The sequence below is a fragment of the Lynx canadensis genome, chromosome E2, assembly GCF_007474595.2.
Source record: "Lynx canadensis isolate LIC74 chromosome E2, mLynCan4.pri.v2, whole genome shotgun sequence".
Lineage (NCBI taxonomy): Eukaryota > Metazoa > Chordata > Mammalia > Carnivora > Felidae > Lynx > Lynx canadensis.
Window position 1 is genome coordinate 55109660 of NC_044317.1, and position 16062 is coordinate 55125721.

The window sequence follows — 16062 nt, forward strand, 5'->3', positions numbered from 1 at the left end:
AAGGGCGATGCTCTTGCTCCCGTCTGCTTGGAACCCGGAGGCGCACCAAGCCAAAGGCAGCAAAACTTGGCAAGCAGCAAAACTTGACAGCAGGCGCGGCCATTTTGACAAAGGTGCACATATCCGTGCTGGAAAGGGAGTCTTCCTTTAGGGAGTGCAAAGCAGGGGGAACAATCTCAGGAAGTGCTTATGAAGAACAATATAGGGCTTGGAGAAGCCAAAGTAGTATGACAAAGGCAGCATGCCTCACTGTGGGCACAGAGTAAACTAATTTAGTTTAAGGAAAAGATCTCTTCCTGGCAGGATTGCTGGTGGCCCCTCGGTGACATCTCCCGGTGAAAGGTGACAGGGTAGGTAGAGCTAATAGTGAGGGAGAGGTAACGGTATTGGCCAAGGTAGAGGGTGGCGAAATGCTAGGAATAGAAGACTAGAAATTGTTGGTAGAAATTAATTAACAGGCTTTACCTCAATTCAAATGTTTTCACATTTAATTTTTAGTGAAGTTATTGTAATTGGAATTGAGTCAAAGAGAATGTAAAAGTTTAATTGGGTAGATAATTCCAGATTGTTGTCCAAAACTGTCCTATTAGTGACACATTTTACTGGCTGCTTCCCTTCTTGAAGGACTATATCCTAAAACTAATAGCTAATTTTTAGTAAGTGTATACACATTTTTTGAACAGGAAACTATTTCAGGCATAATAATTAGATTACCTTGGTACCTTGAAAGCTATAGATGGTGATCCTGAACATTACCCTCACTTCCCATATTGGGGGGGGGGGAGGCCAAATGTATCAGAATGTCTGTTTCCTCAACACCTCATCAATCTTTTAAATTGTGCCCATTTTAAGGGTGGGGTGCCTGGGTGGCTCAGTTGGTTGGGTGTCCAACTTTGGCTCAGGTCACGATCTCACCTTTTGTGGGTTCGAGCCCCGTGTCCGGCTCTGTGCTGACAGCTCAGTGCTTGGAGCCTGCTTCAGATTCTGTGTCTCCCTCTCTCTCTGACCCTCCCCCACTCACATTCTCTCTCTCTCTCTCTCTCTCTCTCTCTCTCAAAAATAAACATTAAAAAATTTTTTTTAATCTTATTCTAGTTTATTTTATAAATTGTTTACTTCCATTTCCCTCAGTATTTTAAATTGGTTATCTTTTTCTTAATCATATTGGGGGCATTTATACCTATTAATTCTACCCCCATTCTCTTATATTTACAGACACCTATATTGTTTCTCATTTGGAGCTATTTGAATAAAGGTGCTATGAACATTCTTGTGTAAATCTTCCTGAAGATATACCATTTCAGCATTGTTGAGTAGATATCTAGGAGTGGAACTGCTGCTCTCATATGGTTCTCAGTTTTATTTTGCAATTCTCTTAATCTTAGGAGTTAGTTTTGAAAGGATTTTTAGTCTTTTAAAGATTTCTGATATCTTAAGTAAAATGGATATACTTCTAATGGATTTATTTGGGGGCATGATTTATCATGAAGGACACTTCAAAACACTCTTCCGCAAATACAGTCTTCTGCCATAGGCATTTCCTTTTCCTCATTCTTCCAATCGAGTTGTATATACTTTTTTCATGTTTACTTATTTATTTATTTGGAGAGAGCGAGTGAGCACAAGCAGGGGAGGGGCAGAGAGAGGAGAGAGAGAACCCCATACAGGCTCAGCACCATTAGTGCAGAGTCCAGTGCAGGGCTTGAACTCACACACCTGGAGATCATGACCTGAGCTGAGATCAAGAGTTAGATGCTTAACCAACTGAGACACCCAGGCACCCCCAAGTTACATGTCAATTTTGGTTGGATTAGATTGGTGTTTACTTTATGATAACTATGTAAATACTACTTATAGCTCAGCCATGTAGTATACTATGATTATTTTTCCGTTCTTGCACAATTTTTTATTCTCCCTGGAGTTGCCTTATTCCTTCCTTCCGGAAATTCTGGCCTTTGGTTCTCAGAGAACCAATGGTCCTTGTCACTGGCTCCACAGCAGGATGGGGAGCCTGCTACCACATGTAACTTGCCATCTGGACATTGGCTGGAGACTGCTCTCCTCACCTTTACTGGGCGGTAATTGTGTTCTTGGGGGCTCACATCTGGGATCCAGAGACTGTGTTTCCACTTCCTTTGTCACCAGGGTGCGAACCTTGGAGCTCCAGGAGAAGTGACCTTGCTTAGCGTCAGTGGACCGCTTGGCTAGGATGCACAATGGAACCCAGTGAGGCCCAGGAACCAGCTCAGGGAGCGCCGCCCATCAGACTGGTAAGAACCTGGGTTCATTTTGGTGGACCTGTCCCTAAGAGGCAGAAGGGGAGCCTGATCATCTCCCAGAGTTGCCTGAGTAGTTCCATAAGGGACAAAACTGCAATTTCAAGGCGCTGGGTGCTGGACGGTGGGTTGGAGTCCCTATGTGACTGTGTGTGAATGAGACAGACAGTGGAAAGGTTCCTACCTGACCATTGGGCCACAGTAAGTGTTGAGTTCCCGCTGCGGTTCCGTGGGGACCTCATACGGCTTAGGGTGGTGTCAGACTTCCTCAGGAGTCTGATCCCTGTCAGGACTTGATACTGAACCCGTCAATGCTAAGAGGCGCCTACAATATCTCCTAGAGGAGAGCGGCAGGAAACTGGCAAAGCGAGTGTGCATCCTGTCCAAATTAGTCCCTCCCTTCCCCTTTTTTCCTCTCTTGTGCGTGAAAGTTGTCCATTAGGGGGAGGAAATGGGTGGAAAGCAGAGTAAACTGACTCCCCTAGAGTGTATGTTGAGGAATTTCAAAAAGCGATATTCAGAAGACTATGGTATGAAATTAACTCCCAGAAAGCTCCAGATAATCTGTGAAATTGATTGGCCATCGTTCAAGGTGGGCTGGTCCTCTGAGGACTCATTGATAAGAAACTAGTTGGCCGAGTGTTCAGGGTTGTTGTGGGGGATCCAGGCCACCCCAACCAATTTCCTTACATTGATTTTTGGCAAGACCTGGTCCTATCCTGGCTACCTTGGCTAAAAGTCTGTATTGAGGAGAACTGTAAAGTTATGATGGCTCGTGTCACAGCTTTCTCCAAATGCCAGCCCAAAACTGAAAAACCCATGCTGTCAGGAGAACTTGAGGAGACCCCACCACGATATGCCCCACTGTCCCCCTCACTGCCACGTGTGCCTCCAGCCACTGGGCTGCCGAAACCCTACCGGAGCCTGCCTCTAGTCCTGAGACCTCACCACCTCCAGCACCACCGGCCTCTCCAGATGTGATGGGCTTGCCTGGACCACTTGTCCTAAACCCATACACCCCTCCTGGAAAGCAACTAGAAGATCAGGCCAGCAGAGACAGTCCCTCCCTGCAGCAACACCAGAGCCCTACAGATGCCACTAAGGGAAACTAGGGGACCTGTCTCTTATGATCAGGAAGGCCAGATCTGAGGAGACCAGCATGTTTTTGTGTACCCAGCCTTTACCACTATGGACCTCCTAAATTGGAAGCACCATACTCCTTCCCATACGGAGAAGCCCAGGCTATGATTGAACTAATCCATAATTCACACCCACAAACCTGCCTGGATGGACTGCCGCCAACTCCTCCTGACCCTCTTTGACACAGAGGGGCGTTGTGGAATTACCCAGGCAGCCCTAAAATGCTTACAGGAGAATGCCCCGGCTGGGATGCTAGACACCCAGGCTTATGCTCAAGCTCACTTCCCTGGGGAGGATCCCACATGACTCAAGTGTAGATGGAGGGCTCGCAAGGACTGAACAGTCTCAAGAAGCCCTTCTAAATGGCATGAAGGAAGGGGGTGAAAAGGCCATAAATGTGAGTAAAACATCAGAAGTGCTCCAGGCACCCGAGGAGAGCCCAAGCCAGTTCTACAAGACATTATGTGAGACATTTCGTCTCTACACCCGTTTTGATCCCGAAGTGCCCGTGACCCAGCAAACGGTCAATGGGCTTTTGTCAGTCAGGCCCAACGGGACATCTGGCCCAAGCTGCAAAAGCTGGAGGGTTTTGCTGGCATGAATGCCAGTCAGTTGCTGGAAGTAGCAACTCAGGTGTTTGTCATTAGTGACCAGGTGGCATGGAGGAAAGAATGCCAGAAGGTGCCGAAGAAGGCAGACTTGTTAGCTGCAGTCGGAACACTCCTGGAAAGGTGCCCCATAGGGACGGAGCCGGGGCCAAAAAGGGGACAGGCGGGGAGGATCATCTTGCCCAGGACCAAAGTTAGGATGGAACCAGTGTGCTCACTGCCATCAGGAGAGCCACTGGAAAAATGAGTGCCCCCTGCGGCTGGGTAATTCTCAGCAGGGCCCCAAGCAGAAACAAAGGGGCCATGTGGTCCAGGGCCAGTACCAACCAGCATCATGGCCTCATGGGGCCCCCAAAGATGATTTTGTGGAGCTGCCATGGAGGACTATGAGGAGGACTAGGACAGACTGGGCTCTATTTTGTTAGGCCCCCAAGAGCCTATGGTCCAACTGAATATGGGGGGCTGATCCACTGACTTCATGGTAGATACTGGAGCAGAACACTCGGTGGTGACGCAACCAGTGGGCCCCCTCTCGCAGAGACAAGCTACTGTTGTGGGGGCCACAGGCAATCAGACATGCAGTCCCTTCCTGCTGCCTCGGTAATGCAGCTTAGGCGGCCGTGAAGTCATCCATGAATTCCTGTACCTCCCCTCCTGCCCTGTGGCTTTAATGGGCCAGGACCTGTTGGGAAAGCCGCAGGGCCAGATAACTTTCAACTCCCATGGACAAGCTGCTCTGGACCCTACGAAAGCCGGAAGCAAAGATTATGACTGTCAGGATTCCTCAAGGGGAAGAATGGCGCCTCTACAGTCTCATGGAGGAACCACAACAGGGACCTGAGCTGCCCTTCAGAGTACCCTTGTGTGGGCTGAGGACAACCCCCCAGGACTGGCCTGGAACATACCTCCAGTAATTGCAGCCAGGGGCAGAGCCTATCCACCAAAAACAACATTTCATCCCTCGTAAGGCACAGGTAGGGCTACAGAAGCACCTGGAGAGACTTCTAAAATATGGGATCCTCCAACCCCGTCAGTCATCTTGGAACATGCCTCTCATACCAGTCCAGAGCCGGGCACCGATGACTATCAGCCAGTCCAAGACCTGCATGCTATCACCAGGTCAGTAAACCAGGCCGTTGTCACCCTACACCCGGTTGTCCCAAACCCATACACTCTCTTGGATCTTATCCCCACAGAAGCTGCCTTCTTCACATGCCTAGAGCTCAAGGATGCCTTCTGCATCCACCTAGCCCCCCAGAGTCAACCAGTCTTTGCCTTCCAGTGGGAGAATCCTGAAAATGGTGACAACGACCGGTTGACTTGGACCAGATTGCCTCAGGGGTTCAAAAACTCCCCAACTATTTTCGGCACTGCATTAGCCTCAGACCTAAAAGCCTTCCCAGCGGATCAACATGGCTGTGTCCTGCTTCCGTATTAGATGATTTACTGTTGGCTGGAAGGTCTCGGGAGGATTGCATGGAAGGAACTCGGGAACTCCTTACCCTCCTATGGGAAACTGGCTATAAAGTCTCAAGAAAAAGGCCCAAATCTGTCAAAAGAAAGTCAAGTACCTTGGCTTTCACCTCTCCCAGGGGCAGTGCCAACTCGGCCTGGAGAGAAAATAGGCCATATGTTTAATTCCGGTCCTGTCGACCCGACGTCAGGTTCGGGAGTTACTCGGGGCTGCAGGTTTCTGTAGAATCTGGATACCTAACTTCTCGGTCTTGGCAAAACCCCTTTATGAGGCCACAAGTGGGGAGAGCAGGAATGCCTGTTACGGGAGCAAGTACAGCAAAGGGCCTTTAAAGAGCTCAAGTGGGCCCTTGCCAACATGCCTGGTCTGGGGCTCCCAGACACGTCCAAGCCCTTCTTCTTGTATGTTCATGAACATACTGGCATTGTGCTGAGAGTCCTAACTCAGATGTTGGGGTCATGGCACCTCCCGGTGGCACATCTGTGCAACCTGACTCTGCTGCCCAAGGCTGGCCACCCTGCCTACGGGCACTTGCAGCCACGGCCCTCTTAGTGTCTGAGGCTGACAAGTTAACTATGGGACAAGAACTGACAGTCTGAGTGCCACACTCAGTATTGACATTTATGGAGTACAAGGGACAGTACTGGCTATCCAAAGCCCGGATGACCACATATCAGGGAATGCTATGTGAGAACCCATGCATTCACCTAGAGGTAGTGCAGCCCCTAAACCCTGCAACCCTATTGCCTGTCAGGCCAGGTCAACCAGATCGTGACTGCATTGAAGTCATGGATGAGGTGTTCTCCAGCTGACCAGACTTGAGGGACCAGCCCCTCAAGGACCCCAACTCTGAGTATTTCCCCGATGGTAGCAGTTTTGTGAAAGAGGGAGAACGCCTTGCAGGGTATTCCATGGTGACCCTGAGTCGTATCGAGGCCAAACCCCTGCCAAAGGGGACTTCGACACGGAAGGCAGAGTTCATCGCACTAACCAGAGTCCTCCAACTGGTGGCAGGGATACGTGTTAATATATACACAGACTGTAAGTATGCCTGCACCACCCTCCACGTACATGGGGCTTTATATAAAAAGAAGGGTCAATAAACTCACGAGGAAAATACACAAAGTATGGTAAGGAAATCCTTGAACTCTTAGACGCTGTGTGAGCCCCTAAAAGAGTGGCAGTCAGGCATTGTTGGGGACATCAAAGGGGAGACACCACGGCTGCACGGGGAAACTGTAAGGCAGACCAAGAGACAAAGCTTGCAGCCTCCAAAGGAACAGCGGAATCAGCAGCTTTAACCACCACACTGTTCCCTAGTCCACTGGGCAGAGTGGGACCCTAATTACTCACAACATGATAGTACCTGGTTTAAGACTGAAAATGGAAGCTACCTCCTAGGTGGATGGTGGAAATTCGAAGACAGCCGAGTAGCGATTCCTAAGGCCCTGGCCCTTACTCTTGTCAAGCAGTTCCATCAGGAAACCCATATTGGCCAGACAGCTCTTGAGACTACTTTGAGCCTACATTTCTACATCCCTTTACTCTCTAGCATAGCCTGAGCAGTAGGCAAGCAATGTGAAATGTGTGCCCAGCATAACCCATGTCAGGGACCCAAGGCTGCCCTTGGGGTACAGAGTGTTGGGGGAGCCCCATTTGAAAATATCATGGTGGGGGCACCTGGATGGCTCAGTCAGTTAAGCATCTGACTTTGGCTCAGGTCTTGGGTTTGAGCCCTGCATCGGGCTCTTTGCTGACAGCTTGGATCCTGGAGCCTGCTTCAGATTCTGTGTCTCCCTCTCTCTCTGCTCCTTCCCTGCTCACGCTCTCTTTCTTTCTCTCTCTCTCTCAAAAACTAAACATTAAAAGAAAATTAAAAAAAAAGAATATATGACGGTGGACTTCACTGAGCTTCCCCAGGTCCAAGTCTGTAAATATCTGTTGGTCTTGGTGTGCACCTTCTCTGGCTGGGTGGAAGCCTTCCCTACTCACATAGAAAAGGCACATGAAGTGGCCCAACTTCTAAAAGAAATCATTCCTCCATTTGGGATCCTTATCACTATGGGATCAGATAACGGGCCGGCATTCGTGGCCAAGGTGGTGCATCTGGTGGCAAAGGGGTTAAAGATCACCTGGAAGTTACACACAACATACCGACCCCAGAGCTCCGGGGAGGTGGAACAAATGACCTGAACCCTGAAGCTGCAAGTAAGTAAACTATGTCAGGAAACCCACCTATACTGGGACCAGGTGTTGCAAATTGCCTGGTTAAGAATCAAGGTGTAGGGGTCCCTGGGTGGCTCAGTAGGTTAAGCGTCCTACTTCAGCTCTGTCATGATCTCATGTTTCATGGATTCGAACCCCACGTCGGGCTCTGTGCTGACAGCTCAGATCCTGGAGCCTGCTTCGGATTCTGTGACCATCTCTCTCTGCTCTTTCTCAAATATAAATAAACATTAAAAATTAAAAAAAAAACTTTTTAAAAAAAGGTGTAGCCCCACTAAGCAGATGCGGTTCTCCCCTTATGAAATCCATTATGTGCGCCTTCCCTGTATTTTCAAGGGCATAAGGAGGGATCTAAATGAGATAGGGAATCTAATCCTAAGACAACAGATGTGGGCCCTTGGCTCTACCCTAACCGTCTTCCACCACTGGGTTAGGGAGCAATTACCTGTGAGTCTGACCACAGAGACACTCACCCCTTTAAACCAGGAGATGCTAGGGGCGCCTGGGTGGCGCAGTCAGTTAGACGTCCGACTTCGGCTCAGGTCATGATCTGGAGGTTCATGGGTTCGAGCCCCGCATCGGGCTCTGTGCTGACAGCTCGGAGCTGGATTCTGTGTCTCCCTCTCTCTCTCTGCCCCTCCCCTGCTCGTGCTCTCAAAAATAAATAAACGTTAAGATTTTTAAATACAAAATAATAAATAAAAAAATCATTTAAAAAATTTTTAAACTGGGGCCCCTGGGTGGCGCAGTCGGTTAGACGTCCGACTTCAGCCAGGTCACGATCTCGCGGTCCGTGGGTTCGAGCCCCGCGTCGGGCTCTGGGCTGATGGCTCGGAGCCCGGAACCTGCTTCCGATTCTGTGTCTCCCTCTCTCTCTGCCCCTCCCCCGTTCATGCTCTGTCTCTCTCTGTCCCAAAAATAAATAAACGTTGAAAAAAAAAAACTTAAACCAGGAGATGCTATATGGGTGAAGGAGCGGAACGTCCAGTCCCTAAAACCCCTCTAGAGGGACCCGGTCACTGTCATTTTGTCTGCCCCTCCTGCAGTAAAGGTGGCCGAGGTGGATCCCTTGGATGCACCACAGCAGAGTGAAGCTGGCATCTCCAAACTGGGAGCACATTCCTGATGCATCAGTGCCATGCAAGCTGACCATACGGAAGAAGCAAGTGCAACTCCAGGGGCTCCGGGAGACCGCAGCCCTGCTTCAGTCACTCCGGAAGCTGAGTGATCCATGCATGGCAGAAGCTTGAGGAGTCGACGGTCCGGTGGAACAAATAGACTGTCCTTATTTTCTATATCTGTTTCCTTACTCTGATGCGCTGTCACCTTTCATCTCTCACTGTTATTGTGATTCTTGCTCTACTTTTTGCCATAGGATTGGCAGAGGCCGCCCCGGCCAGCGGGGAGTGTGGTGAGAGGTTTCTGTTAGCATTCGCCTTCCTTTTGTGGATAGGATAGTTTGTTGGCACTGGTTGCTTCTAATCTGGACCCCTTCTGTAGACCTAGATTCTTCATCACGTGACCCATGTATTCACATAACCGGGTCAGGCCAGGGAGTCACTTGGACCTTACTATACCATACCCACTTCTCATGCCAGGGAAGGGTCCTGGGGCCCTGCAGACACAATAAGACCACCTATTCTATCTGCCAACGGGAGAGTCAATACACTTGCTTTGGCCCACAATACTCCCCCAGTGAAGATTGGTTAGAAGTCCAATCCTACCAAGGGTGGGGGCTGGAGGGGGGGGGGCTTGTCAGCCAGACATAAATTACTAACCCAGAGCGACCTGTGTCAATGCTGTTTGACGTCTGTGTGGTTATAAGTATTGGCCCAGGGGCATCTGTCATACGAAAAAAGCGGGCGCTTGTCATAGAGGGCCCACAGACTCTTGATACACCATGCAGAGGCTTAGATTGGGAGCCGGAATACTGACTCAATGACAAATAACGTGTGTGAGGAAAGCGGTTTATGTGCCTATACACCTGAGTTTTTATGCCCCAGCTGGAGCTGTGTTTCATGGGCTACTTGGAAAAAAGAAGGCACAACAGTGCTCCTTCAGAAGGGGCTACTACATCAGATTGTCGATCGAAGGCCTGTAACCCTGTTAATTTTACCATTATTAACCCAGGAGATTCCAAATGGCAATGGGGCACCTGAATTGGCATCTGGATCCATGGGTGAGGCAGAGACCCAGGGACTGTGCTATATTTCAAGAGAGTCACTACCGCCCATCCAACCATGTTCCATCAAGTCTTCCATGCCTTCTATGGAGAAATAAGAAGTAGCCCCCCTCCCACTTCAGTCACAGTAAGAAACTTGTTTCTAGCCCTAGGAGAGACATAGCCCAAACTCTAAAGATCTCTTCTTGCTATGTATGCAGGGGAACCAACATGGGGGATCAATGGCCATGGGAGACTATAGAATTAGATCCCTGTGAAGCTTATAATGGAACAGAATACCCCAGTCCTACTACTGGGGCTTGGCTCCTCAAAAACTCAATTATAGGGAAAAATTGCCTTGCCCAGTGGGGAAGAAAGCTCACCATTTCTGTTGGAAACATAACATGCCTAGGCCAAAGATTTTATAACTCAACCACCTGGGAAACCCAATGGTGGGGGTCCCCAGATCACCTTGAACCAGATCCCCACCCCTTGTCTAACTTCTCTCATCTCTGAGAGGCCTGGGATAATGTTGACACAGCCATCAAATGGCGGGCCCAGGTGAATTATACTGGATATGTGGAAGGACAGCCTATACAGCACTTCCCTCAGGCTGGTCAGGGTTATGTGTGCTGGAAACTATTCATCCATCCTCTCTTCCTGCTCCCACTTGCCAGAGGGGAATATTTGGGAGTCCAAGTGTATGGGGACAGAGAGACTCAAAGGAAATGATGTGCCCTACAAATTGGCAATTGGAAAGGTGGTGAATGGCCTCCCTAGCATATAATCCAATATTATGGTCCTGCCACCTGGGCAGAGGATGGGACCTGGGGTTACCGCACTCCCATTTACATGCTAAACAGACTAATCAGACTGTAAGCAGTTGTAGAAATTATAACCAATGAAACTGCCAGGGCTCTTAACTTACTAGCTAAACAGAGAAACAAAATGTGCAATACCATCTATCAAAATCGCTTGGCCTTAGATTATCTGCTTGCCTCTGAAGGAGGACTTTGTGGAAAGTTTAACCTGAACAACTGCTGCCTACAGATAGATGGTGAAGGAAAAGTCATAGAGGAGATCACAGATCGAATGAGAAAGATTGCTCATGTCCCATCCAGATCTGGAAAGGTTGGGACCCCGGGGAGTTATTTGGAGATTGGTTTTCAACTCTTGGAGGATTCAAAACCCTCATAGATACTATTCTCTTGATTTTGGGAACTTGCTTAATCCTACCTTGCCTAGCTCCCCTGGTTATACCGTCTGTCTCCAGCCTCATTGAGGCAATGGTCAAAAAGAAATGGCCATGCATGTGATGATGTTATGGAAACACATACCTCTAAACCAAGGTGATGCTCTTTGACCCAAAGGAAGGGGGGGTTCCAGCATCAAAGGAGGAAATGTGGTAGAGTCCCTCCCTAAGGAAGGTGGTGGAGGCCTCCTCAGAACAAAGGAAGGTAACGTGGCCCAATCAACTCCTATAGGCATATGCGTAGCTCTGACATTACTCTGTAACTTGGCCTGTGTCCGGTCAGACTGTATGTCACCATACATGGGAGACAAAGAAGTATAAATTGCGTAAAAGCTACACTCCTCTGTGCCTGAGGCTCAGTTTTTGGGTATGAACCCACTGAGCCTGTGCAGGCACGACAAATAAAGTTGCGTATTGGACTGAAAAGCCTATGTGTCCCATCTCTCTGTGTGAGAATCCTGCTGTAGTGTCTCCCTCCACCTCCCCAAAGGAAGCTTGGTTTCTTCCGGTCGCTGTTCTTCACTTCCTTGGATGGCGTTATCACTCTCCCTATATTGTGAGTGCTTCTCCAGATACTGGAGAAGATACTGAAGATTCTCCAAATCTTCCTCTTGCCCTCTATATCCAGTCATCAGCGTTCCTGGGGTATTTACCCTTTATGTTTGCCCTTTATCCTCCATTGACAGGTGTTTTCCTTTGTAGAGACACGCAACTTCTAAGAAGACTGCGCCTTGTGTCTTTCGGCAATCTTTCTTTGCGCAAAGTCGTTTACTTTTCTCGCGAGCCCGCTGAGATGGACATAGCTTATTACCCCATGTTTGTCTTGTGTAAACTCGAGCTTCTGAATATCCGTGCGGTTTGCAGCGCAAGATTTAAGGTGCGAGAAATGGGAGCGTTTTCCGTAGGTGCTCACTGTGCCGAGCCTTTCCTGGCGACTCGCCAATAGGACTACTTCGCCTTCTGTACGTCAAGTACAGAAGGATGGCCGCCTGGGACACCCGTGGCCAGATGGGCGCGGACATATTGACTCCGGGAAAAGCCGGAAGTCCAGGCGTCCGTGCTCCGTAGAAACGCCGCTGGCCCTCGCCGGCCGCCGTCGCTGGCGGGGAGCTGGGCACGGGCGCGGCAGGAGAATTCGCGGAAGTGCAGTTTGTAGGAGGTCGTCGTGGGGTCTCTAGAAAATCAGGTCTGTGTGTGGGTCCGTCTGGGGAACAGGGTGAGAGGACCGAGGTGACTGTGGGGTCCGTGGGGAGAGGACGGAAGTGGGAGCCCGTGGTCGGGTGTGTGTGGGTGCAGTGCCTCTGGAGTCGGTCCTGAAGGATTGTGAGGGTCAGTGATTACACGTCTGTCGAGATCCACGTTTCCGAGTCTGTGGTCAGGGTTCGGTGCCCGTCTGTAGCGCCCAGCGACTGAGGACTAGTTTTGGAAGTGGGTTTTGTTCACGAAAGCGGTGTCCGCTTCGGATTCGGGTTTTACCCTGTGGCTCATTGACAGGAGCGAGGGCGCGCGGTTAGCGAACACAGGTGTCTGGTACAGGTTTCGGGATTATTCCAGGGTGGGGGGTGACGAGTGTTTGGGGGAAGTCCAGGTGTGTCGGCCCTTGAGAGGTTTGTGAGGGCTGAAGCAGGTGGGTGGGTGGGTTCCAACGTTTCTTTCCCTGTCAGCCCTTCCAATCCAAGCCCTAGTTTGCCTTCCTTCCTCTCTTCCTCTCTTCCTCGGGGTCGCATCTCTTCCTCTCGACCCCCTAGATATGAGAGCTTTGTTGGAAATCGAGCATTAAACACAACCAAAGTGGTAAGGTTTCTACTAAAGATGAGGATTTTGCCCTTTCTGGAAGTTTACTGTGTGTACACATACACACACACTTGCAAACACTTCTTTTCGATGCCACTGTAACACAAGTAAAATAATATATATATTTTTTTAAAGTTTATGTATTTATTGTGAGAGAGAGCGAGGGAGAGGCAGAGAGAGGGGAGAGGGAGAGAGAATCCCAAGCAGGCTTGACACCGTTAGCACAGAGCCGAAGTGGGGCTCTTTCTCATGGCTGTGAGATCGGGACCTGCGTAGAAACACGCAGGCGCCCGTGTGTACAAAGTTTTGTGTGGACATGCCTTTACTTCTGGGTATAAACCTGGTGTGGAATTGCTGGGTCACACGGTAAATATGTTTAACTGTTGGAGGAACCACCAGACTATTTTCCAAAGTGGCTGCACCATTTTGCATTTCCACGAGCAGTTATGAGGGTTCCATTTCCTCCACATATTCATCAACGCTTGCAATTTTCTTTTTTCTTTTTCTTTTTCTTTTTTTTTTTAACTATATCTCAGTTGTGGTTTTGATGTTCATTTCTCTGAAGAAGAATGATATTGGGCATCTTTTCATGTGCTTATGCTATGCATAACTTCAAGGTATATATCTTTTCACTAAATATAGATTGTTAGCATTTCTCATAGCTGCATAATATTTCACTGGATGTGTATACTTTTATGCATTCAATTAATTCTCTATTAGCAGACCTAAAATTATACTTTTATATCAACTTGGCCTGCTTGTTCCATTATTTCTTTTGCAACTTTTCCTAAAAGTGGATTTTTTTTTGGATTCTAGCAAAATCTCTATTGAAAGTGTTCAATAGGAAGTGTTAAGCCATTCCCCTAATAGTCAGTCATGTAACACTGCTGTAAGAAATGTGTGTTTTGGAATGCTATCTATTTAAAATTTTTTTATGTTTATTTATTTTGGACAGAGAGAGGCAGAGTGTGAGCAGGGGAGGGACAGAGAAAGGGAGACATAGAATGTGAAGCAGACTCCAGGCTCTGATTGTCGGCACAGAGTCCGACGCGGGGCTCGAACTCACAAACCGCAAGATCATGACCTGAGCCAAAGTCAGATGCTTAACTGACTGAGTCACTCAGGTGCCCCCAGAATGCTATCCGCTCTTAGATAGAAGTCCTATAATCAGCCATCTGACCAAAAACTTATTTTTTTATACGAGAAATATTGTTTTTTTAGTTCATAGAATGTAAGATGAAAAACTTATTTTTGGTATATGTTCGCTCAAATCTCTGAAGTTCTGACCCTTACTTAATCACATTGAAGGAACTTTTAATCATACCCTTCCTCTTCTCTGATACTGATTATTCTTATTTGATTCTTTTTTTCTCTTACTTGATTTTTTATGAAATTAACTGGGTAGCATTTCCAGAATAGGTACAGATTATGTAACGAGGTGTTACTGCTCATCCTTTTCTTGTTCTTGGCTTTAAAGAAGGTACTTTATTTTTTTACTGAACATATTTAGGACGTGTTGGATTGTTTTTATTGAATGAAATTCACAAAACAACGTTAACTATTTTAAAGTCAACAATGCAGTGGATTTTAGTACATATATAACATTGTGCCCTCACCACTTCTGTCTAGTTCCAGAGCATTTTTATCACTCTGAGGGGAATCCTCTAACAATTAAGCAGTCACTCTATACTCCCCTGCTCCCCCAGACCATGACAACCACCAATCTGCTTTCTGTCTCTGTGGATTTACCTATTCTGGATATTTCACAGAAGTGGAATCATACAACATGTGACCTTTGGTGTCTGGCTTGTTTCACTTGGTATGTCTCATGGTTGTGTGTTGTATCCCGGGGTGCTCCTTCAGTGCTTAGCCAGACTATTTTGTTTACAACTCTGCCTTACCGTTCATTTCCCACTTGCATTGAGTGTAGAGATCAGCCAGAGGGAGAGCTTAGGGTCTTCTCAGGTTTTTTTCTGAGCAGGTGTCCTGCCCTGTGCATGTACTTGGCTTTATACATTCCCCAGTATGCACAGGTGCTTTTATTTCTTTCTTCTTTATTTTTAAAGTTTATTCATTTTTGAGAGACAGAGAGAGACAGAGCATGAGTAGGGGGGAGGGGCAGAGAGAGAGGGACACACAGCATTGGAAGCAGGCTCCAGGCTCTGAGCTGTCAGCACACAGCCAGACGTGGGACTCGAACCTATGAACCATGAGATCATGACCTGAGCTGAAGTCGGACGCTTAACAGACTGAGCCACCCAGGCGCCCCCCCAAGTTGCCTCTTTCTTGATTGAGTGATCACTCTGCTGCTATAAACCTATGAGTTTAGAGTTCTTCAGAGTTATGATAAAGGTTTTGTTTTGTTTTTTATTCTGACAGTTCTTGCTTGTTTTTTTGATGTTTCTGTGGAGTTATGGGCCCTTGAAACTTCCCACTCTGTCATTGTCATTCAGTGGGAATTTTCCTTCAGGATGTACCTGATTTGTTTTGTTTTTTTTTGTTGGTCACTGGTACTTTTTAAAGAAATAAACTGATCGCGGGGCGCCTGGCTGGCTCATTCGGAGGAGTGTGCCACTCTTGATCTTGGGGTTGTGAGTTTGAGCCCCACGTTGGGTGTAGAGATTACTTAAAAATAAATAAACAAATAAAAATCCTTTTTAAAAAAATTCACTGACTGCAAATGCAACTTAAGTGATGGCCTCTAATCCACCCCCTCCCCTCCCCAGAGATAATGGCTTTCTTTCTCTTTCTTTCTTTCTTTTAAAGATTTTACCCTTTTTTCTTTTTTAAGTTCATTTAGTTTTGAGAGAGTACACGCACACGCACATGAGCAGGGGAAGGGCAGAGAGGGGGACAGAGGATCTGAAGCGAGCTCTGTGCTGGCAACATAGAGCCTAATGTGGGGCTCAAACTCACAGACTGTGAGATCATGACCTGAGCTGAAGTCAGATGCTTAACTGAGCCACCCAGGCGCCCCAAGATTTTACCTTTTTAAAGTAATCTCTGTACCCATCATGGGGCTTGAACCCACAACCCTGAGATCGAGTCACACGCTTCACTGATTGGGCCAGCCAAGCACTACTATGACTTTCTTGAACTTGGCTTATTATTTTTTTTATTTTTTATTAAAA

General features: G+C 47.8%; 1 protein-coding gene and 1 long non-coding RNA gene across 3 annotated transcripts in view; both read left to right on the forward strand.

The window, feature by feature from the left end:
* The first annotated feature begins 8 nt into the window (after positions 1 to 8).
* Positions 9 to 11689, forward strand: LOC115503306. Of its 2 annotated transcripts, none has more exons than XR_004342966.1 (3): positions 9 to 350; positions 2146 to 2270; positions 8771 to 11689. It is a non-coding gene; the product is annotated as an uncharacterized LOC115503306 (long non-coding RNA). The 2 variants fall into 2 exon arrangements; XR_003965340.1 differs by lacking the exon at positions 8771 to 11689 and adding an exon at positions 3061 to 4554.
* A 547-nt stretch (positions 11690 to 12236) lies between these two features.
* The window catches only part of LOC115503221 (zinc finger protein 615), a 92402-nt gene continuing 88576 nt past the window's right edge, over positions 12237 to 16062 (forward strand). Inside the window, exon 1 of the mRNA XM_032591341.1 lies at positions 12237 to 12323. The gene's annotated coding sequence lies outside the window, so the exon portion shown is untranslated. The remainder of the gene's footprint in view (positions 12324 to 16062) is intronic.